Genomic DNA, 26,405 nt, shown 5'->3' on the forward strand with positions numbered 1-26,405 from the left:
TCCTCATTTGTCCCCTTTTCTGTATGCCACACCCTAAATAGAACTCTGTAGACACTAGATGCCACATAAACCCTTAAAAATACAAAACAGATGTTAATTCATATCTGATTTCTAATCTTCATCTGAATGCATTTCATGTCGATTTAAACCACCTACACTCAGGCAATGTTTTTTTCTACCCAAATATCCTAACCTAGTGCTGCCCATTTGAGCACAGAGTGTGACATGAATTCTAGTCGCAAAATTGGGAGTTATCCTTAATTCTCTTTTCTCTCCACCACTACATCTACCCTATCATCATGAAATTATTTTGCCTTTTATATATCTCTTGAAGCCTTGGCTGGTGAGCACAGTGGTTAGAGCCTCAGCCCATGCACTGAAGGGTTGTGAGTTCAATTCCCAGTCAAGAGCAGGTACCTGAGTTGCAAGTTTGATCCCTAACCAATCCATGTTTCTCTCTCTCTCTCTCTCTCTCTCACTCTGTCTCTCTCTCTCCCTTTCACTCTCTCAAAATCTTCCATAAAGGATTAACAAAAAAAATAAGCTCTTGAAAATATCCACTTATTTATATCTCCATTGACTTACTTCAGTCCAACTTACTACCTTATTTATTCTAAATTATTATAACTTATTATAATATGCACTAACTTTAAAATAATAATCTAATAATATTCTAATATAGGATATAATCTCTCTTCTTCCATAGGGGCATCATTCCTTATTTCCTCATTTTACAGCCAGAGTAATTGTTTTAAAACTAAATCTGACCATGTCACTGACAATATTAAAATTGTTTATTAAATTATCTTGCACTTAGAATCACTTGGAGTTTAAATGCCTGACGGCATTCATTCTCCAAATACATTTTGCTTGGCTCTCTTCTGTGTTTTAAGACCGTTAGATTTGAATGCATTTGATTAGTGGTCTCACTCGCAGTTTAATATAGAGCTTACCAGTTTCCTATTGGTTACTGCCTGACAATCTGCACAACACCTTTCCTGCCACACCCTGAATGGATTTGAGTTTGTGAATTTTTAATAAAGTCAGTAGTTTCAGCACGGTTTTCACAGTTTTTCTGATTTTGCCCCTGCTTACTCCTAGCTCCAACTATTGTCGCACTCTTTAAATCCAGCCAAATTTGCATTTTCCTCTAAAAGCACGCAGTCGTGCATAATATTATGCTTTTGCATATGCTTATTTATCTGTCTTGCATGTGTCACCATTCCCTTTAATACTTAATGAATATTGACTCATTTTAATACTCAGCTCAAATGACAGGCTTCCACAATATTGTCTTTCCCTCTAGATACATATGACCGCGTCTTCCTTTGTTCAACTGCTTCTAAATTATTCCAGAACCATTATTATAATTTTACAAAATATTTCTATTTACCTTCATAAACCCTAAGTTTCTTGAATTTTTTTAAATTCCCAGCACCTAGCATAAAGCCAGATGTAGAGTGGGTGTCCCATAAGATTTTTTGACTAAATCATATATAAATAAATTATTTTACAGCATTTATTGACTCTTTGCTAAAATTTTATTATTCTAAGCCCCTTCTACTAGTCAGTCACTTCCTCCAGCTATAGGCATGTAATCCCTGGAGTTCTAGGGGAAGTATTAGAAATGGTCCTCTCAGAATCAGTTCGTAATAGATTAATCGCAGCTACACCACTCATAATGGGATCTCTACATGCAAAGATGAATGCCATTCAATTAAACAACTCAGATACCTTTAAAATCTGAGCTTCTCCAGCAGTCGTGAGTAATTACTTATGGCTCTTCAAAATGCGGGCCATGGCCTAATTTAGTAAGTCAAGATTTTATGACTTAATTGGACTCAGTGCTAGAAAGTCTTAGGCCCTTTCCCGACAGCTGTTAGTTGATGAAGGAGTCATATGGATACAATTTTCATTGTTAAAATGGTGTCTCTTTAGGTTGAATGGTATCCAGCTGTATGACTTCTGGACACATCTTTTACTGTTTTCCCCACAGGAGACATTATACATATCAAAGTTAATACCCTGCCTCCCACATCTCACTGTTAACCAGGAAAAGTGTAGATTTACAATCATTGCCTAAATAGTTTATTAATCAGTTACCTGCTTTGTGTAATTTAATCTGAACTTGCATTTTGCTTGAGAAATAGTGTTCTGTGCAGCCTCTCCTTGGCTTTCTGAAAAAGCAGGAGGCTGGGTAAATTGAAAAATGCTCTGTAGGTGATGAGTTCCTTGTGACCGGTGAACATTTACTGGTGCTTGTTTGCTGTATAAGACACAGGATTCAGTTTGGAGAATGAAAAATAAATGCACTTTTTTTTTCTTCTGGAAATATATCTGGAATCTACTGGCTTTGCTCTGTCTTTACTGCCACCTACTCTGCCCTCGACAATTTAATTTCCTGCTTGTACAGCTGCCGTAGCCTGCTAACCGGCTGCCTCACGGATTCCTGCTCTCCTGCAATCCTTTATCCACTAATCACAGCGTCCTCTGTCAGACACTTTAATGGCTCTTAAGACAAAGAGCACAATTCTCTACCTGAATTCTGAGCTTCTTGTAGTATCTGGATCCTGCTTCCATCTCCAGTCTCTATGTATTTTTAATTGAATTTATTGGGCTGACATTCATGTGTAAAACGATACAGGTTTCAAGTGTACCACTTAATCAAACATCTTCTGTACACTGCTTTGTTCGCCCACTGTCCCAAGCAAAGTCTCTCTCCATCCCCATCACCCCCACCTCTTTGCCCCCCCCCCCCACCTTCCCACCCCCTTTCCCTCTGGCTATCACCACACTGCTGTCTGTGTCTACATGTTTTGTACATGTGTTTTTTGGCTAATCCCTTAATGCTCTCTTGCTCCCTCTGCCAAAAGCTCGGCCACATTGGCTTGTTTTCAGACTCATGTCATTTCCACTTTAGGCCTTAGACCTTTGCTCTTCTTTTTTTATTATAACCTCCGCCTTACCCACCCTCTACCAGCCTGGCCAATTCCTAGCTATTTTTCAATTTTCAGCTTACCTATCACATATCCAGAAAGCCCTTCCCTGTTTTCCCACAAAAGGCATGGCCTAGTGTTTACCTTAATGATACGCCCTGTAACAGTCCAAGTGACTAGAAAGAAGTTAGTTAAGGAAGCAGCATGAATTCCAACATTAATATGATAGTTATTCAATGCAAAGCTCTTTTAAAATTGCCAACCTCTGGAAATTATTTGAAATAACACAGAAGCAAAATTTTTAGATACTTGAAAGTTACTGATTTACTTGATAATCTTCTCTGCTCATAGTTTGGGATAAAAAGTTTCCTAAATGAAATTATCCTTCCTGGTTGTTATTTTTTACCATGAGAGAATGTCTATGCTAGAATAATGATAATTTATTATTGATGTTAACAGTAAATGCTGATTCTGGAAAAGTAAAGGTTAAAGAAAAGAACTTTAATCTAGTGTAGTTATACAAAGGTAGTATTCATTATAGCTATTCATAATAAAGTTTCATACCTGTGGCCAGTTATAATATAACAGAATATGTTATAGTAGAGTATATACATTGAGAATCACACTTACAGATCTGAAAGGGACACTGTGAGTTTCTTAAGTCAATTACTCATTTTACAGAAAAACAAAAAAGTAGAGGAGAAAACACAAGAAAAGAAAATAACTGTATTTCCTTCCATGATCAGAGGAAGCTGTATTATTTGCCTTAGAGTAGAAGGCACTTTTTTCAGAAGATATCTTAATGAGCCATTTTGGTTGATAAAGTTGATCCTTTCTAAATGAGAGAATTTTATACCAGATGTGTAAATTTTACCACATTAGAATACAATAAACATGTTCAGCTTCCTACTACTATGCTTAGGAAACTGAATGTGGCCAGTGTGGTGGGAGTGACTCCAGGTGCACAGGAAACACAGATGATGAATGGAGGCATAAGCATGGGATGTTTACTCTGCAACATGGTACTTTCTGAGTAGAATCTCAGAAGCTGAGAAATAAAAATTTCCTTGCATTGGAGATGGCCAGTGAATTTTAAAACTTATGGATTTAATTTGTCAGTTGTATTCCTATTTTGCTAAAATTATCCCTGCACCACCTCCATAATCTGCAAAAATTCAATAATAGCTTCATAGTAGCCGCCATGTTTATGTTAGAGGGGAAGTGAATAAAGAGCTGATCCAAAGTGGGTCCATATGGGGAAACGGAAGGCATAGCTCAGAGGTGCTAACATAATGCTTATGAGCTCGGCAATCACAGACTGTAGCCTCTTCGGAGGTGGGCTCAGGCAGCACACTTTCCCCCAGATAGGAAGGAGTTAATTGATGGGCGTTGAGGTGGGAAATAGTCCCTACTATTATATGAGGCAAGATTTAGGCTCCCCCCCCCTTTCTATTCTTTTCCTTTCAATTTTTTTAGGTGACAGGAAGTTGGATGATAAATGTGATAGACTGACCAAAAATAGGAAAAATAGCCAGATCATATGTTAAAATAAAACTCTGACCCAAATCTGCAGCAACCTGTCCAGGAAATCAACCTCCTAATCTACAAGAAACAACCCAAGAAGCCAGCTTACTATAAATTGGAATGATAGGAGGCCAGATGATTATCTCTAATAGTAATTTGGGAAGCTAAACAATAACTTGTGTAACAGTTAGCCCCAATGACCATGACTATTAGGTTCTTTAATTTTTGCCCCTGTTTCCAACTTAGAACACGTAGCAAAACCCAATTCTGCACCCATACCCAATTGCATAGGATGCCCCAAGACAACACCTCCAGGCTGGACACACCTGAAGCCTTCCCTTTGCCACTACAAAGCCTTCCCTCTCCTCTGCCTGCTTTGAGTATCTGCGAAAAATCAAGTGAGGGTGGTTGACTCTCTAGCTGTATAGCAAGCTCTGAATATACAGCCTTTGTGTTTCTTATTTGATTGGTCTTTGTTTATTTCCACAAGGGTAAGATTCTTTGAAGAATGGAGATTTGTGACCCCCCAAAGGAAACCAAAATTAAAAACCATTATGTAATCCAAAATTTTTGTTATATACATGCAAAACTTTATTTTGGAAAATATAATTGATTTGCCTTAGATCAATGATTCAACCTCCTGAACATTAGAATCACTTGGAAATTTGAAAACATCTGATGCCTAGGCCCTATCCCTAGAGAAACAGATATGAGCCAAGCATAAAATGGCACCGTTTAAAAATCTTTATAGATAATTCTAATGGGCCAAAAGAATCTGCAATCTCTCTTTTTAAAGGTAGTAAAAAATCAGATGCAAAAATAGAAAACAGAATTCCTCACCCAAATGTTTTTCACTAGCTTGTGCCACCCAAGGTTTCTTTCATCTCAAAATGAAATAAGAAAGGCATCCAAAAAAATACAGTAGCATCCCTCCTAGCTAGAATTCAAATACCAAGCAGTTGCACCTGTCTCACAGATGTGACAAAGGAAAGCAAAAATGACCTCTAGGTAGTCAAAATAGTGTCACTTAGTCATAGCGGATTCCCTCAAGCCTTCACTCAGAAAATAGGTATTCTTATTTTACACACACTTCTGATAGGTTTGGAAATCTGGTTTTCAGATTTATAACCTCTATAAAAGGAGCTACGCTTCATGCAGGTCGTTTGATTGCCCTGAAAAATGACACCCCAGAGCAATTGTGGAATTGGGAAACCTACAAAAGCCACCAACCCAGGACCTGCATCTCTACTTATGCGACACATCACAGAAGGTCTTGAGGACACAGAACAACATGAGATTCTAGTTCTGGAAAAAGGAAAAAAAAAATTAAATAATTGAAATACATCTCTGTTACAGTTTGGCTAGCGAAAGACATCAATTCTCAATGATTCAGACAACGGGATATTGCAAACAGTACATTCCTTCAGATTTTGGCACAGCAGAGATCTTTCAAAAGTAACCAAGACTGTGTTAAATTTAGACTAAAAAAATGAAGAAAATGGCTTTAGCTTTTAATCAAGAAAAAAAAATGCATACCCACTAAGGTATATTTTGCAAAGACCAATATAGTATATCAGTTGGAGCTATGAATGTTGCTTCATTGTTAATGTATCTTCTTTATTTCACTTATTTATTTATTTTTAAATCTTTTAAAATATATTTTCATTGATTTCAGAGAGGATGGGAGAGTGAGAGAGAGATAGAAACATCAATGATGAGAGAGAGAATCATTGATCTGCTGTCTTTCCCACACCCCACACTGAGGATTGAGCACACAACCTGTGCATATGCCCTGACCGAGAATCAAACTGTCTCCCCCTGGTTGATAGGTCGACACTCAACCACTGAGCTACACTGGCTGAGCTAATGTATCTTCTTTAGCAAATGCCACTTTTTCAAAATGTTTTTTAACCTGAAATTTTTTTCTAAAATGGGTCCTGATAATCCACAGCAAGTGGAAGTGTCCTTGGTTATAGTATTCTCACTCGCCTTGTTTAAATGAAATCCTCAGAGCTAAGTCACAACTGGAGTCAACACTCAGTATAGGGGAAATGTCCTCTGCTGAGCCCTGGGGTTCTGTCCATTCTAATCTTTACAGTTTGTAGCCTAAACTAATAAACCATTGCCCTTGACTATCCTGCTTAAAGGGGGTTCATCTGAATGACACAAAGGCAAATACAGGCATATGTATATTCATTTAATATTTAATGTTCCTCTCCTGCATATACTTTAGGGAACACTTAGCATATTGCTTACAATAGTGCTTGAAATGATGTGGCAGCTTCAGTAATAATAAATGTAATAAAAATATTCATTTTAATAGAGATCACCATAAATACGAAACATTATTTGAAAAATTTCTCAAATCCAAATGTGGAAAACATTTAGATGTGAGGTGTCAAACTTCATTCAAATATTTGTCATCAAAGACACCTCTGAATAGGCTCTGGAATTTATAGCTCCCCAAGAGAAGCATCAAGTGTCACCCTTCTTATTCCATAGACTACCCCCAGGCTGAGCCTGATAAATATTACATGTTACTTTAAGTGACTGTAAAAGGAATAAATTAAAGTAGGTTGAGTGACACCTATTACCTGAGGAGTCTGGTTCCTGGGTAAAAACCTAAGTGTAAGTTTTCAGGCATGACCACATGCTATTACAATGGCTTTACCTGGCAGAAAGCTGCCCTCCCCACACAGACTTGGTGCATGGCCAGTGAGTGCACTGCAGTCTCTGAAAGAAGATGCAGTCAAGGACACACCTCCCATGGCCAGTCATGCTCTTGTACTTAATTGCACTCTTACTCCTGAGGCCTTGAGCAGAGGTCTTATTTGGACCCTTCTGCTGAGATCTCCCTGTGGCAGGGGTGGGGGAGGGGAGAGGAGGAAACCTTGAAGACACTATTCCCCACTCTGACTCAGTACCTGGACGTACTTTTCCACTCCTAACCCACCCCCTCACCCTACCTCCCACATCAGGATCCATAACATTACCAAAGTCTTTTGTTGAGGGCTCTCTCAATAGTGAAACAACTCCATGTCTATACTGGTCCACCTGACCTTGGACTAGTGGAGGAAAATGGGAGATGAGGAGTCAGCATTTCCTCTAGTTTTAGACTCCTGCTTAAATCATCACATAAAGTGATAAAAGTGATTAACTCTTTCATTCTTGGCTTGCCATTTTAATCAGCTACTAGGACACCTACAGCTCAGGTCTCTCTCCCCCTACTCCTGACACCAACCCACACTAATTTCAACACATATTTTGATCCAGTCCCCGAAGAAGGCTCATGATGACATATTTCTGCATAATTGTTAGCCTTTAAGAATGTAGCATTAGTGGACGTTGTTTCCACAACTTTAGGGGGGGGGGGCATGCCATATTTAAACCCATCATGCCTGAGGAGTAACTAACTGAATGTCTGAAATGTGGGACTTCTCCATCCTCCACTGAATGACATTATGATTCTCTTTTATTAACTCTTCTACATCATACTGAGTAGCCCAGTGCCATCACTGAGCAATCCAGGACCCTCCACTCTCATACACTACCAACGTTGGCATCACCCAAGCCCAATCTCTTCTTTACATTGCTGAGCAAAACTCTCCTCTGATTTGTGCTCTTCTCTGAGGACACACCTGTTGTTGTAACAGCTTAATTGTAATGAGCCATAGAGGATAGTCTGGTGGAGACTTGTATTTCAGGAGCCTTTCAGCAATGCTTACACCCATTTCTGTAGACAAATCCTCTCCATCTTTCTATAATTCCTCTAATTGGATCTGTACCTTTCTGGGAAAGTCTCCAGCATGATTTCTACATAATGACTATTCCAGATTGACAAAAAGCTGTTGGATGCCAGGGAACTCATTCCCAGGCTCTCAGCCCATAATAGGGATACTAATCCACACATATGGGATTCAGAAATTGATAATATAGAAAAGCACAAATAAAATACCGAGATGCTGGTGGTGATAGTGTTGGGTTGGAGACTGAGATGGAACTTTATGATTACTTAACATGGACACTCGATTTCTGCTATGCTTATCTGCAACTCACAAAAACAGATCCACAAAGGCTCTTATCATAAAAGAAAGCATCCTCAAGCTATAAAATGCAGCCAGAACAAGAGATGACAGAGAAAAGGCTCTGAAGCTTCCTGGCCCCTGAGACTTTGTCGCCAGTCCTTGAGTGGACATATGGAAGGGGCACCCCTGTCAGGGCTAAGCCTTTTGGCCAGAAGTGGGTGAGTGGGGAGATGTGGAATAAGATCTTTTGAGAAAGTAATCAAGGCTTTGGTTTGTTTCCTGTAGTTCCTAATACTCTACCCATTGGTATTTATTGCCAAAAGGAGGATTATAGAACAGCCTGAAATAAAAGGACATCAAAGTTTCTAAATAGAGATTTTTTGTGTGTGAAGAAAAATAAAAAATAAAAGTCAAAGCACTTTTTATTAACAAGAGCCTGGTTTTAATAGAATAAAGGATTTCTGGAATTCTCAAAACATGGCTTTGCATATTATGAGGAAATTCTAAAGGAGTTAGAGTTGTAAACTGATGCCATAAAACATTGAGTGAGGAAGAAATTGTGATGATAGAACAGCATGTTTTCCCATCGCAAGTGAGGCAATGAGAATTGAAGAATCTTGCAAGGATTCTGAGTGGAGGGGTGACTGCAGAAGAATGGAAAGGAAGAGGTAGATAATTTAGAAACAAAGGCGGAGTTATATCAATACCCCATTGACTGCTCTGTTGGAAATTTAATAAAAAATGGAAAATGGAAGATAAAATTAAGTTGTCTGTCATTGGTGAAAATGGTGCCTCAGAGGTTACTTTAAATTCAATTATAATGACATAAAGCAAGCTTTCAAAATATATCTGACAGTGAATGTATATTTATTTATATTTAATATATGATTAATTGCATGTTTGTATGGCATCTTATAAGTTTATTAAATAGAAAATAAAATATACAGGATACTACAAATATAAAAATATAAAATAACATAAAAATACACGTAATTATATATTATTAAATAATTTATATTTATGTGTATTTATCTCCCTCATTAGATATGATGCTTTCATTTTTGATAACAGGAACATAGGAACAATTCAGCAACTTCTGTCAAATGTCCAGAGGATATATTCTGTGAAAGTTTCTTATGCATAGCTACATGTGTTTATTTTCTATTTCCGTGTAACATATTACCACAAACTGAATGCTTTAAAACAACTTACATTTATTTTCTTACCATTGTGGTCAGACGCTTTCACCAGGGGGTAATTTGGCTCCTTAGCTTTCCAGCCATTAGAGGGCGCCTGCATCCCTGGGTTTATGATCTCTTCCTTCACCTGAAGATGCCACCAGCTTAGCATCTCCTAATCCTCTGTCACTCTACCTCTCTTTCCATGGTCATGTCTTCTTTGATTCTGATCCCCCTGCCTGCCTTTATAAAGACTCTTGCGATTATAGTAAGCTCACCCACTTAATCCATGGTTATCTTTTTTTTCTGCAACAATTTCAGAGTCTGAAAATCTCCTGTTACCATGTAACATACTCATAGATCCTAGAAGTTAAAGCGTGGACATCTTGGGGTTGGGGGTGACATTATTCTGTCTACCAGAGCATACTTCAGAGTATAAGGCATAATCCTCAGTAAATCAGAATCAAAGGTATAAATTGAGCATTTTAAAACAAAAGCTAATGCCCTGGCTGGTGTCACTAGGGCATCGTCCCACACATGGAAAGATGGCCAATTTGATTCCCAGCCTGGGTTGCAGGTTTGATCCCAGGTAGGGGGCGTGCAGGAGGCAGCCAAACAATGTTTCTTTCTCACATCAATGTTTCTACTTCTCCCTTCCTCTCTCTAAAAGTCAATTAAAAATCTTTAAAAAAATACAGCTATTGTACTCTTGGAGAACATGAGGTTTTTAAAAATCTACAATTAATCATTTCTAATCCAATTCTCATACCAACTTCTGGTTTTATTCTTCTCAATTAGGCAAGCAAAGAAAACTAGCCAATTGACTAGCATTGATAATCATTTGGAAGCTCTTTTCTGCCTTTACAAGCAAAAATTTTGTCCTCAGTAGGTTTAATTCATGGGAGAGAAGCTTTGAAGCTCAGAGCTGGTTTATGAAAGCATCTTGCCATTGATACACTAAAATTATTCGTCAATTTATTTGAAAGCAAAAGGTAAAAGGCAAATTCATCTCCAAATTGTATTAAATATACAGTTTTCTCTAAAATTAAATCATACTTAATAAGTTTATATGCTTTTTTCACATAATACATTACTTTAAAACATTCTGATATCTACATAATGTCATTAGATAAAATGATTATGCTTTTGTAGACTTATCAAAACTTTTGCTTGCCAGTCTTTCCCAAGAAGGATTAAAGTATACCAAATGTTCAGTTTAACACATGGTAGTCCTAGCCCTGAATAGTGTCACCTTGAACTCAAAGAATGGTTTGATGACAAACCTTATAGTCACACCACCACTGATTCTTCCTATATTAAAACACAAATAAAAGATGATTTAACTTGTTGTTTTCCTTCTTCACATCAATATATATATAAGGGATACAAAGGGAAAACATGCAAATTCCTACAGGTGAAAAGGGGATAATTTGGAGCAACAGGTGTTGTTAAGGACACATAAGAAAGAGACTGTGGGCACATGATATTCGATATGGGAATGAAGTGGTAGCGTGGGTCATTTGGTGAAAACTGAGAGGATTTGAAAAAAATGAGCAACAACCAACAGTACTGTAGGATTTCTTAACTGTAAACATTAATACAGAGAAGAGCTATCAGACATCAGGAAATACCAGAGCCCAAAGAAATTAAAAACAAATAGAGGGTATTATCTCCAAGCAAACAGATGACAGAGCTGCCAAAGCAGGAGTCAAACTGAATAAAACTAATGATTTCAGAAAGATGAGAGGAGGTATTCAATCACTGGAACATCAGCAGGAAGTGCTAACAATAAGTAAGTAGAGAAATAAATAGACAAACTTCCTGGAGATCTTAAACATTAAAAATGTAACATTTTTTATTTTTTTTAAAAGTCAATAGTTGTATTGAACAGTAAACAAAACCAGTGTGGATTCAGACATTTTTTCTCAAAGTACCAGAAAGGAAGTGTGAGATGAAAATTATAAAAATTGAAATAAATAAATAGAATTTGAAGAGGAAAGAAAGGCTGTAATAGTCACTACTGATAAAAACACTACTGCTTTATATACAGGCTGTCCCCAAAACATGTATAAACACTTTAACAGCTGATAGCTCAATTGATATTTCTTTCTTTTCAGCCAGACTAAGCTTTGAACAGAGGAAATTCATCCTAAAATGCTACTGGAAGTTTAAAGACACAGTTGAAGTGCAAACATTGCCTTTATACTTATTCAAAGAGTGTATACATTTTTTGGGACAAAGGGTGCCCTTCAAAATGTATACACTCTTTAAGAGTTGATAACTCACTTAATTTTCACCTTTTTAGGTTTAACTGATTTGAAATAATGGGTGAAACTGGATGAAGCTTTGAACAAAGCAAATTTATCCACTAGACTTTTTTTTATGGGGATACATAAAAGATAAAATTTATGGTACAAAACCAGCAACAGTGGACAAATTGAGGGCACACAGATACTGAACAAAATAATTCTTGATGTTTGTGATTTCATTGTTTTGTATTATCTATCAGCAGTGCCTGGACCAGAATGGTCATCAGTTTAAAAATGGGTGTTGACAAAAAATTATTTGTTTATGTAGATTCTTTTAAATTTGAAAATGAACTATAGTTAATAACCACTGACTCTATAATCATTCAAAGTATGTGTACATTTTGAGGGATAGCCTATATATTGGTGTTGTATTAAGATGCCCTGTTAAACATTTTTAAAAATACTTATTTTTTCTTTAAATCTACTCATTCATTCTTTCAGATTATCTATAGAGGAAATAATAGCATCTTCAAATAGCAAAACAAAATATCTTCACTTCTAATTATTTGACTTTGACATAAATATAAGAAGCTATTCACAATTCATAGTAGCAAAAAAAAAAAAAATGAAACAGCTTTCAGTCCATCAGCAAAGGGAAAATGGATAAAAGTATAATGAGCCCTGGCTCAGTTGGTTAGAAGAGTTGTCTGGTACACTAACAGGTTGCAAATTCGATCTCCAGTCAGGGTGGGTGGGGGAGGCAACAAATTGGTGTTTCTTTCTCTCTCTTTACCTTCCTCTCTCTCTAAAATAAAATCAGTAAAAACATATCCTTGGGTGAGGACTTTTAAAAAGTACAATGAAATGTTCTACAGTATAACAGCTGAAAAAATAAACTGACTTGAAAAATACATGAATGGATTTTTGAAGGAGAATTGTAGTGAGATACATTTAATATAACATCTTAGAGCAAGTATTAAATATGATTGTTCATGATTTGTGCACTTTAGGCTTATCAGCAAGGAAATCTATTGAAAACAATTGCCTTAGACATGTTATGGGTGTTTGTTAAAGGAGGGAAAAAATAGAATTGTGGCATTACGTGGCCCAGTGAAGAAATTATGCCACCAGCTAAGGAATATTGATTAAAATATGCAATTTTTCCTGGTGCGTCAAGAAAAAAACAAATCAAGCACATAGCTAACAAAATTTAAAAATAAATGAGCAGAGTCATAAAAAAGAAAAACAATTACATCATATTACATCATATTAACCCAACCCTTTCTGGAAGACAATGAGAAAGATTGCAAACTGTGTGATTTTTCCTAATTTTATTGTTAGAAAAGTAGTCACAGTGCACCCTCTTCAGACCAAACTCTAAGAAATGTATTTGCACACTTTATGTGGTCATATGGGAATCAATTGGCAATTTCTCTTTAACAACTTCAGAGCTTAAGAAAATGGAATTCAAATTGCTGGTTCTTATAGGGCTCTCTGAAACAATAAAAGTCTTGACCATGAAATGTAATTCAGTGATGGTCACTACATGCAACAGCGTGAAAGGTGCCAAACTTGCTCATTCCCTAAGAACTGTGCCTCACTAAAATTTACCTGTATGCACCAACTCGAAAAAAATGATATGCATATAATATTTATGAATTGAGATAAAAAGGCACCCAATATTATAGTAGCTCCTGAAACTAGCAAAAATAAATGGCTTAGTAGAGTGGCCAAAACTTACATCTAAGTTACTAAAGTAAGACTTTTTTTTTTTTTTTTTTTTTTGGGGGGGGAGGGGTGTATTTATTTATTTATTTATTTTTAAAATATTTATTGTTGAAAGTATTACATATGTCTCCTTTATTCCCCCATTGACCCCTTCAACCCCCCCCCCATTGTGCTTTCACCAACCTATTGTCTATGTCCATGGGTTATGCATATATATACATACATATACATATATATATAATATATATATAGTTCTTTGATATATATATATATATACCAAAGAGGCCCAGCATGCACTGGAGGCAGTCCCCTCCACCCGGCCTGCCCCCTCTCACAGTCCAGGAGAACTCAGGGGCGGGAGGAGACCCGGCGATCAGGGGAAGGTGATGCCCCATCACACCTCTGCTGCTGCCACTGCCAGCAGCACAAGCCTCAGCCGGCCCTGGTTACCTGTGCCTCAGGCAGCCCTGGGTGGCTGGGCAGCTGCCATCTGAGGCTTGCCTGCACCTTGGGCTGGCCCTGGGCAGCTGGGTGGCTGAGGGGTCTGGGGGACTCAGGAAGCAGGCACATGACAAGGCCGGGCCTGCCTGGGAACAGGCCTGGCCTTACTGTGCACCTGCCGCCCTGGTGGGGCTGAGGGGACTGGGCGCCACCATCTTGTGGCTGTGGGCGCCTCCATCTTTGAGGGCAGGGCAGTCAATTAGCATATTCCCTCCTTATTGGCTGTGGGTGCCACCATCTTTGAGGGCGGGGCAGTCAAGTAGCATATTTCCTCCTTATTGGCTGTGGGTGCCACCATCTTTGAGGGCGGGGCAGTCAAGTAGCATATTTCCTCCCTATTGGCTGTGGGTGCTGCCATCTTTGAGGGTGGAGCAGTTAATTAGCATATTCCCTCCTTATTGGCTGTGGGCATCACTGTCTTTGAAACAGGGTGAGGGTCAATTAGTATATTCCCTTTTTATTAGATAGGATATTTCTTTGGTTGATCTCTTCTTACCCACCCACCAATCCCTGGCTTCCCTCTGAGATTCATCAGTCTCTTGCATGCTTTGGATCTATTTTGCTCATCAGTTTATTTTGTTCATTAGATTCCACATATAAGTGAGATCATGTGATACTTATCTTTCTCTGATTGACTTATTTCACTTAGCATAATACTCTTCAGGTCCAAAGTTTTTTAAATATATATTTTTATTGATTTCAGAGAGTAAGAGAGAGGGAGAGAGAGATAGAAACATCAATAATGAGAGAGAATCATTTATTGGTTGCCTCCTGCAGGCCCCCTACTGAGCACTGTGCCCACAGCCAGGCATATGCTCTCACCGGGAATCAAACCATGACCTCCTTGTTCATGGGTCAATGCTCAACCACTGAGCCACACAGGCCAGGCTAAAGTATGATTTATCTCCAAGAATTGGAAGGAGGCATTTATAAATGTGAAGTCCTGCACAAAATAAGCTTTATTTCAGATCTGAGATACATGACTTTTAGTAGAGGAATTTCTTTTATTTTTGTGGTTTTAGCCCCATTTACCTTCTGACTCTTCAGGACTGAATATAATAGTGGTAAGAAAGGTCTGGACACATTATTCCTGTGTAGGATTGGCATTACCAATATTCTACAGCCTGTAGAGTTCACTCCCAATTTACCTTCTGTCTTTCAAATAGTGTTTGTATTCATTGGTTCATATGATGATTTCTGGGGATTCAGATGCCAGGATTGATTAAGTCCCTGCCAAAGCTTTACTCATAGACAATCTGGACTGGGACTATTGTTTCCCCAAAGGCTTCTCCTCCCTGTTAGGTGTGTGAGTCCAAGAGGAAAACAAAGGTCTTGTTGATCAATAGATAGAAATGAATATAGCTGACTGGCAGCCCCTGGAACAAATCTAGCAGATATCTCACTTAGATAACTCTAATTAGCTGCCAATTTTCTACAAACACAACTTGTCAAAATTTCTGACCTGGATATAATCTCCTTGTACTCAGAATGAGGGAAGGGAGGTGGAAAGACCAGTGTTATAGTCTATGTCTCTCAAAGTTCAGCCTGTTGACCACCTACTTCAGATTCATGAAGATCTGCTTATTAAATATTCAGATTTCTTGGCCTTACTAAAGGCCAACTAAATTCTGAAGTAGGCACTAAAAACACACATTTTAAAAAGCTCTTTACAATCTAAAATTTTAACCTAGAGGATTTTTCTTTTAATTAAGTAATCTTAACAATTTTTCACTATCACTCATTAGGAGGAATTCTATTAGATGTTTCAAAAGTCATTGATTATTTATTATAAATACAATATGGACCCTCACATTATAGGGATCTTTCCTGAGTGGAAATCTGCCTTTGCGTCATTAGCTCACTGTGTAGTGATCTGTTTTCATGTATTAAAGGACAATGAATAATTCCATGAGCCAGAAACTATGGATTTCAAATCCCATGTGTCTGTGTAAATGACTAAATGCTCTGAAACTTTTAAACAAATCTTATAGGGTAAACTTTTGGTTGAGTCCTGTCAATTCAGAAAGAATTTTGGTCAGGGTACCCTACAGCACTGTCAGTCTTATTCAGGAGTTAGCAATTGAGCTTTGGAGGACCATTGGGTAGACTAGGGAGATACTGAACAATAAATGGAAGAAGAAAAAATAAACATTCAAGGCATATTTTAGCACTTACAGCAGTGATGGCGAACCTATGACATGTGCGTCAGAGGTGACACTCGAACTCATTTTTTTGGTTGATGTTTCTTTGTTAAATGGCATTTAAATATATAAAATAAATATCAAAAATATAAGTCTTTGCTTTACTATGGTTGCAAATATCAAAAAATTTCTATATGTGACACGGCACCAGAGTTAAGTTAGGGTTTTTCAAAATGCTGACACGCCGAGCTCTAAAGGTTCGCCATCACTGACTTACAGCTAAACTAAACAGGCCCAGGTATTTTTCTTGCCTTGTTATTTTAAAATGTAAGAAGCAATACCAAAAAATAAAATGAAATAGACAAAGTAAAAAGAAAATTAGTTAAAAGTAAATTTTATATAGAAAGTTAATTAGCTAGAATAATTGTATAAAGTTAAGAAAAATATAATGTAATATGAAAGAAACCTAAAAGGGAGAAGAAAAGGGGGGATGAGATAAAAAGGCTAAAACTACTTATCAATAAATAAATTAAGTTTAATCAAGTTTTTAAAAGGACTCAAATTTAAAGAGCAAAATAACACAAGAAATATATAGCCAAGCAAGAACTGCTTACAATGATACAGACTAAAACACAAATTTAAACAGTGTATATAGGAAAGTCCAAAGTTTAACATCCAGGTGAACTGAAAATAGTCTTCTAAGATGAAGTAGTTGACGATTTCATTCTCCATACATAATTTGCATAGACAGATAATTATTAAATAATATAGAAACCTCTGTAATACATTTTAAATGAAGCCCTATATATATGTGTGGGAATTGTTTTGTGTTCTGCAATATTACATGGTGGATTTACTAAAACATATTGCTCAACTACCACAATTATTACTATAATTTTAGCTAATGTTAAATTCATTTGTCTACTCTTGATAAACTTAATTTACATTAGGCAAATATGAAATTATTTCCATATTTTCAGATAAACTCTCAGCCATCATTTTAGATTGTTCATTAGTACCCAACACATGAAGTGTTTATGTTTTATTTCTGCTTCTAAGAAAAATTCATAACGCTCTGCCTCTTTCTGCATTCACACTTTTTGTTGTATATTTTAAGAACACCGTAAGTAAGCCGCATGGCAAGTTAATTAATCAAGCTTTGTGCAGTAAAATATAAGGTCACATTTTTGGATGTTTATTAGTTACAAAAATGTGCTAATGGTACATAATTGTGTTTTACCTTAAGACTTCAAGCTCTTAAGTGAGAAAATATCACTGTAAGAGCATGTCATACTGCGGAGGAGCCATTATTTTTCCTTAAAAGCAAGTTTGATGCACAAGTTTTTCTTTCAAAAAGATTTCACCAGGAAATATGGCATACTGAGATTGGCAAAATACAGCTTTTTGCTCTCTCTCTATACATCATTACTGTCAGCTGTTTAAAAATGGATTTCTCTGAGCCGGTTTGCAGCAAGTTTTATGGCTGCAAAAGTGTTTAGTCAGAACTGATTTGTTCCTGACACTAGACTAGATGCTGCCCATGACGATTTCCTGGGGGAAAGAATAATGAAGAAGCTGCTGCCTAGATTCTGTTCATTAGGCTTTTCATTTTAATCGGGTCACAGTTCAGGACGTTCTGACAAGGTAAGGCCACCCCAGTACTGATCCAAGGACTATCATGTGTGATAGGCTGTGAGTATTCCACCTCAACAGCACTTGGGCCGAGGACTCCGGCAGCATTTGTGTTATATCAGAACATGAGAGGGGCGGAAGTGTCCCCTGAGTAATTTGTTTTTTGGTGTTTTCTTGTCACTTGTCAACTCATCTATTAAAAAGATGGGAGGATTAATTGGTACATTTGAAAGTGAGAATGTTCAACTTCTTAAGTTTGAAGACTTCTACTTAAAAACTACTAAAAAGCCAGATTTCGGATTTGCAAGCCAGTGTGATATGATGTAAAGGAAAGAGTCCACATCAACCATAAAACTAGTGGAGATTCAACTAGCTCAGAGCTAGAAATTGGCATACAGGGAAGAAACAGTTATTATGTTTAACATATTGAAGTCAAATCTACACATTCTGCTCAACACTGAAGACATACCTGCCTTTTGAGGGAGGTCAGGCCTGATTACCAGAAGCATAGATCATGCCCCTCAGCTGCACTCTTTCTGAGCAGGAAAACCCATTTTAATCAGCTTGAAACTCATTTTCTCCACTTGATTATAAGATTTATTCTATTCTATTTCATTGGACATATCTCAGTAGATTACCAAAATGTATTTATCAAATGTGTATGCCCTTGCTTCTTCTATTTTCTCCTGTTTATTTCTGCTACTGTTCTCTGTTAGATTATTTAATGTCATCAACCTATTCTTTAAATTAAAATGGCAATAGTAAACTTGATTTAAAAAGGTAATAGTCATAAAAATTATATCAAATTTATAATAAATATAAGAGTTAAAACTATAAAACCTATGAAAGAAAATATATAACCTTATGTTAGGCAATCATTTGTTAGATATGACCCCAAAAGCACAAATAAAAAGGAAAATCAGATAAATTAGATATTATCAAAAGTAAAAACCTTTGGTGCTGCAATTGACAACCTTAAAAAAGGGAAAAAACAATCAATAGAAATCAAGAAAATATTAACGAATGACATCTGATAAGGGACATGTACTCAGAATATATAAATAACTCTTACAACTCAATAATGCAAAGACAAATGGGTATTTAAAAATGGGGTATGCAATTACATAGCCATTTCTCCAAAGATAGCTAAATGGCCATAATCACATGAAAATATGAGAAAAGATGTTTAGCATAATTAGCTATTAGGAAAATTCAAATTAAAACTATGATGACATACAACTCTACAATCACACAGATGGCTATAATAAGGGAGACAGATAATAATAAGGTTGACAAAACTGTGGAGAAACTCGCCCTGGCCAGGTGGCTTGGTTGGTTGGAGTTTCATCTTATACACCAAAAGGTTTTGGGTTCAATCCCCCAGTCAGGGTGCGTAGGGAAGGCAACCGATCTCTCTCTCTCTCTCTCTCTTTCTCTCTAAAAAGTAATAAAAATCAAACAAACATATCCTCAGGTGAGGATTTAAAAGTGTGGAGAAACTAGAACCCTCATACATTGCTGATGAATGTGCCAAAGGTATGGCCACATTGGATAACAGTCTGGCAGTTATTCAAAATGCTAAACACAGAGTTACTATATGATCTGGTGATTTTTCTAGCAGGTATACACTCAAGAGAAATAACACATGTTTACACTCAAGAGAGCACACAATTGTTCATAGAGAATTATTTATTATAATAGCCCCAATTTGAAAACAACTAATGTTCCATCAACTGCTGAATGCATAAACTAGATATGATATATTAGTACAATAGAGTATTACTTAACAATAAAAAGAACTAGGACACTAATACATGATATAACACGATTAAACCTTAAAAACATTAATCTACATAAAAAAGTCAAAAACAATATATATTATTTAATTGTATTTATATAAATAATGTCCAGAAGAGAACCATTTGTAGAGACAGAAACTAAATTAGTGGTTATCCAGGCTTGGCAAGGGAAGGCAGTTAGATAGGGAATGACTGTTAATGGGCATAGGATTTCTTTTCGATATGATGAAAATGTTATAAAATTAAATTGTGGTGATGGTTGCACAACTCAGTGATTATACTAAAACCATTGAATTGTACATTTTAAATGAGTGAATTTTGTGGCATGTGAATTATATTTAAATAATACTGTTTAAAAAAGGTTGCTAGCAACAAAAAAGGATATTAACCTTTCACTGCTGCTTTAAATATAACAAAGTATATGAACCAATTTTCCCCCCAACCCATTTTTGGGTCACAACATCAATTTAACTAAGTAATTCTATTACCATCTTTTTAAACATGAAATAAGATAAAATAAGTTGGAATGGATAGAATGGAACATAGCAGAACAGAATCTATATATATATAAAAGCCTGAGCGACCATTATGACCAAATGATCAGAATGACAAGTCAACAGGTCGCTATGATGTGCACTGACCACCAGGGGACAGACGCTCAATGCAGGAGCTGTCCCTGGTAGTCAGTGTGCTCCCACAGTGGGAGCGCTGCTCAGCCAGAAGCTGGCTCATGGCTGGTGAGTGCAGCTGGGGAGGCCGGGATGAGCAGCAGCAGAGCTGCGCCTGGACCCCCTGGGACTCCTCCCCGGCCACCTGCCACTTCAGCACTGTGGGGATCAGGCCAAAACCTGGTCATCCGACATCCCCCCAAGGGATCCCAGATTGCAAGAGGGCACAGGCCAGTCTGAGGGACCCCACCCTGTGTTACAAACCTGTGCACTGGGCCTCTAGTAGAATATAAAAGGAAAGGAAACAAACAATAAAATAGACTTGTGGACTCCCTTTCTCTCTGAAATCAATAAAAATATATTTTAAAAAATAAAAATAAAATTTAAAAAATGATACAGATCCATTATTTTGGCGTGTCATTATTGCTTAATGCATAGCACATGGAATATTGTTAAATATCAGTCTACTGTATCTGAGGAGTGATTTATTCTGACATGGAAGTATCTGCTATCAAAAGAAGAAGAAGGAAGTGACCTTTGCCCCAGTATTCCAGGACAAAGCCAGCAAAGCACAAGAAAATTAAAACAAAGAGGGTACTCATGTTAGAGACAGAGGAACCCAGCATTACAGCCCTCCACAGCTATTCTCAGTAATTCATAAAGCAGGCAGGGTTTTATACAGTATATTTGAGGGGAAAGAAAAAATATTCCCCATGAATCGATAAATTACAAGGTTTTTTAAGATTAGACTTTGCACAAAGGTGTGAGAAAAATCCTCTCAGGGAGTGGTTGTAAAGCTCTCAAGCACAACCTGGACACATCGTTAGCTACAGATGGTGTCATGGAGGAGTCAGCCTGAAACAAGTATAAGGAGCCTGAGATCCATGAGATGAAACGAGGCTGGCAGGCAGGCACGACACTCACAGACTATTTCTCACTTCTCTCATCCCAACCCTCCCTGTTTCATAAGGAAAAGAGTAGACTGATATCACAACTCAAAGCAGATGTGTGATTCCTTTTGCATTAATTTCATGTTATTAATTTTATTTTAAAAACTAGAGGGCTGGTGCATGAAAATTCATGCACTGGAGAGGGGGTCCCTCAGCACAGCCTGCCCCCTCTCACAGTCCAGGAGCCCTCAGGGGTGGGAGGTGGCCTGGTGATCAGGGGAAGGTGACGCCATCATCACACCTCTGCTGCCGCCACTGCCGGCAGTGCAAGCCTCAGGTGGTCCTGTTTACTTGAGCCTCGGGCGGCCCTGGGCGGCTGGGCAGCCACAATCTGAGGCTCGCCTGTACCTTGGTCCGGCCCTGGATGGCTGGAGGGCTGAAGGGACTGGGAGACTCTGGAGGCAGGCACGCAGTGTGGCCCCAGCGGGACTGAGCGGACTGGGTGCCGCCATCTTGGGCTGTGGGTACCTCCATCTTTGAGGGCGTGGCAGTCAATTAGCATATTCTCCCCTTATTGGCTGTGGGTGCCACCATCTTTGAGGGTGGGACAGTCAATTAGCATATTCCCTCTTTATTAGATAGGATAGTAATCAAATTTAGACTAACAAGGGCTCAGTTAATCTCAAGGCTACTTTAAAAAAAAATGTTATTAGAAAGTCCTAAAATGAAAAACGAGCCCCCTCCCTTTGCTGTTATTATATGGAGACCTCTGGGACACATGACTCTTCAGACTGTTACGATGAATACAAAACCAAGTAATTTGCCTATCCATTAAAAGCCTCTCTTCATGAGGCTTATTTCCCCTTAGATGTTCTACTAAAATTGTTTAGTCCCTTGAGATAAAGAACAGTTTTTGGGCTTTCCAGGCAGCCAGTCCATATTACCCTATTCCTCCCCAGGTCAGGGAAGAGCTACCCTTATTACCAACAACAATCTTAGTTGTGACATAGTAAAATAAAATCGTTTCACTCAACAGTGAAAGCTTGATGCTTTCCATTAGCCTGTTTCTGTGAAGTGTTAGATGAAGGCCTAAAAATCAGATCAAAGTTCAAATTCTAACTCTTCTATGCATCACTCATATTAATGATGACAAGGCACTTAAATTCTCTGTTCCCTCATCTGCAAAATGGGAATAACACCTCCTGATAGGCTTTGTAGAATCAATATAAAATGTTAAAATATGATAATTTAGGTAAGCTCAATATTTAATGAATGTCAATTGAATTTATCACTTGGGGGTAACAGTAGGTTTAATTGTCCAGATCTTTGTATCTTAGAGATTATCTTTACTCAACCAATGGCAGAAAAATACTCTTGATTTTTCTGTCTGCAATAACAGGAAATATGCAGAAATTAAATTGAAACTAAACACAAAAGCAGCACTGGAACTAAGACATACAGAAAGAGAAGAAAAAGTGAATATATTTCTCCTCCAAAACTCTGTTGTTGTATAAGATGAAGCAAGAGTTTTTGCACTTCAGCATTCTGTTCATCACGCTGGATGGTTTGTTGTTGAGGGGGACTGTCCTGCAAGAGGAAGAGAGTGAGTGCAGTGAGGCCACAGGAACTTAGGAGCAAATTAAAGATGTAGGCGAAAACCATCAAATACAGGATCAGGAATTTACAAAAATGGGAAAGCAGAGGGCAGCAAGGAAGCCAGAACCTAGGCAAGTACCTGGAGCAAGAGACGTGAGACACAAACCACAAGGTAGTATGATAGCTCGGCCACCATTTGAAACTCAGAAAGTCAGATGCACTTCCCTCTGCAATCATGTGCTGCTTAAGACATTTACACACTGATAAATGTCTTGTTAGGTGATTTCACTGTGTGGCATGATAGAGTGTGTTTACACAAGCCTACTACACACCTATGCTATATTATATAGCCTATTGCTCCTAGGTACACACTCATTGAACATGTTACTGTATTGAAAACTGTAGGCAATTATATCACAAGGGTAAGTATTTGTTATCTAAATATCGACAATATAGAGTAAAAATAAGGTGTCAAAGATAGAAAATAGTACACCTGCATAGGCACTTACCATGGATTCAGCCTGGGACATCACTGTCTACTACTTAGACTTTATAATGCTATACATTTAAGCTGCAGCAAATTTATTTTAAAAATAGTTCTTCTTTCTTCAGTAAGTTAACCTTAGCTTACCAAACTGTAAATTTCTTACTTTATAAACTCTTTAATGTTTTAACTTTTTGACCGTTTTGTAACAGCACTTAGATTAAAACACAAATATTGGCCTGGCCAGTGTAGCACAGTCATGGAGCATTGACCTATGAACCAGGAGGTCATGATTCTATCCCCTGCCAGGGCATATGCTTGGCTTGTGGACTTAGTCCCTGGTGCAGGGCATGCAGGAGGCAGCTGATAAATGATTCTTTCTCATCATTGATGTTTCTATCTCTCTCTCTCCCTCTCCCTTCCTCTCTGAAATCAATACAAATATATTTTAAAAAAACACAAACATTGTACAGCTATACAAAAAATGTTCTTTTTACTTATAGGCTTATTCTACAAGCTTTTCTCTATTTCAAAAGTTTTAATTTTTTTGATCTTTTTAAAAACAAAGACACAAATACATACAGGGGCAGATCATAAACACCACTACTTTCAACCTCCATATCTTGTCCCACTGGATGTTCTTCAGGGGCAATAACAGGCATAGAGCTGTTATCTCCTAAGGTAACAATGTCTCCTTCTGAAACACCTCCTGAAGACCAGCCTGAAGTCCTTCTTGAGAAGGTGTCATTCTTTCACTCTTTGCAGAAATAATTCATGGTGGTTTGCTTGGTTATTATTTGTTTGGTTTAAATCATGGATTTTCTTGTAAGCAGATAATGTGCCATGGGCATTCTTCTCTATCGATGAAAACCTTTCAGTTTTCAAACGCATTAAGGAGTTTGCTGAGGTCTCCCAAAAGTTTCTGCTAAACCCTTTCCTGTGAATTTTTTCAAGAGTTATTCTTCTCCTAGAGATTCCTTTTCTATTACCTCCTCTTCAGAGCTATGCATTTATGTTCCATTTCCAACAATTCCTCACTAGTCAGTTCCCCAGGAAACAAGAATCAAGAGCTTCTCAATGTCATCTTCATTCACACCTACCTTAAAGTTGTTTTCCATCTCAATTGCAGCCTTGTTGAATTTTGCAACCTTTGTGCTATGATTAGGATGGCTCTGACAATATGAATTACAAGGTGATATGATTTTTAAAGCTCCATCAGAATTTTTTGGACCAATCATATATGTGGTCTGTCATTGACTGAAACTTTGCTATGCAATGCATAACTGTATGCTAGAAGTGGATTTGAGAGCCTGAAATAGGAACAGATGAATAAACTGATGAGACAGTAAGAATCTGAAGAATATAGTAGATCTTCCCACTTACCCAACTACTGATAGAGTTAGTGAATGATAATCACACATGGTATTAGTGTATCACATATTGGAGTGATAAATATTAAAGGAAGGGCTACCAGTAAAGCCAGGTATTAGACACTTCCTCACTAGCATGCATTAAACTTGTTTTTGTGTGTTTGTGTGAAGCTCAGAAATACTTCCTTTTGGTAGACCTGGTGTTTTACTTTACTGATGTGTTTGTTTATGTAGTTGTTCCTGTCAATATGTCTGGCCTCCTCAACTATATTACATGCCTCAAGATCAGGAATTTTATCATTTTTGCATTTCTCAAGCTACTTTGAAAAATGCTAAGTAGTTCAAAGATGCTCTGCTACCATGTCTAGAATGAATAATGAATATCACTACTCCCCAAGTGTGACCATCTGTTTTAGAAAATGACATGAGAAAATTGAGGGGTTTGGGAACACATTTGATGGCAATATATGTGGGGGGGGTCATTGTTATGGCACTAGAAATAATATTAAGTTGGTCGCTTGGGTCTAATTTATTATGTAAATCTTAATGAATATAAAATGATATTAAATTAAAAATGAATTTAAATGAGATTTAATGAGAAATTTCCATCTGCAGATTTCATCTGGGCCACAGTTTCTCAAACTCTGCATAAGGATACTCAAATGTACTGAGAAGACAGATGAACTATAATAACCTGGACTGTCCCAAGCAACCCAGCTGTTTTCAGACAGAAAAGAACATGTGCGAGTCATTCATACACGCACACAAAAGATGGAAGGTGTGTGTGTGTGTGTGTGTGTGTGTGTGTGTGTGTGTGTGTGGTGAGGAGTCTGGGGAAGCAAATAGTGTGTGCTTGCATAATTGTGTGCAGCCATATGAAGTCCTTTATGATTTTACATATATTTAGGAACTATATCTATTTCTGTAGTAATTCACCAAGAAGTTTTCAAGAATGCATATTTGTTCTCTTAAGTAAACACAAAATTATTTAATATGTGCTCAAGCCTACTTTATATAACTTGTCATATCATTATACAGGACATATGTTGAAAACGATTTAGAGAAAAACTAATTTTGGGCAAGGACATTTAAGATTTCATGGGAAGAGCCGAAACCGGTTTGGCTCAGTGGATAGAGCGTCGGCCTGCGGACTGAAGGGTCCCGGGTTCGATTCCGGTCAAGGGCATGTACCTGGGTTGCGGGCACATCCCCAGTAGGAGGTGTGCAGGAGGCAGCTGATCGATGTTTCTCTCTCATCGATGTTTCTAACTATCTATCTCTCTCCCTTCCTCTCTGTAAAAAATCAATAAAATATATTTAAAAAAAAAAAAAAAAAAAAAAAAAAAAAGATTTCATGGGAAGAAGGAGTAAAAGTGATATGAAGGTTGAACAAGGTTGTTTTCACTGGGTCAGAGTTTCATTGTTAATCATTGTTCTCTGACAAAACAAGAGAAGCAAATTATAACCATGTGGTCCAACAACTGGATTAAAGTGATATCATGGATTAAAACTATTTTTAAACAACAACAATAAATCTCACAACTTTTCTTATAACTTAGCTATTTTTTTCTCCTAAAAATGTTGCTTCTTTTTATTAAATATATATAAAAGGGAATTTAAAATATATGAAAAGTGTAAGAAATTTTATAATGTAGTAGAAAATGTTGAATTATCAAATCACTAG

This window comes from Myotis yumanensis, unplaced genomic scaffold, assembly GCF_028538775.1.
Source record: "Myotis yumanensis isolate MYYU_CA2020_CCGP unplaced genomic scaffold, mMyoYum1.0.hap1 SCAF_8, whole genome shotgun sequence".
Lineage (NCBI taxonomy): Eukaryota > Metazoa > Chordata > Mammalia > Chiroptera > Vespertilionidae > Myotis > Myotis yumanensis.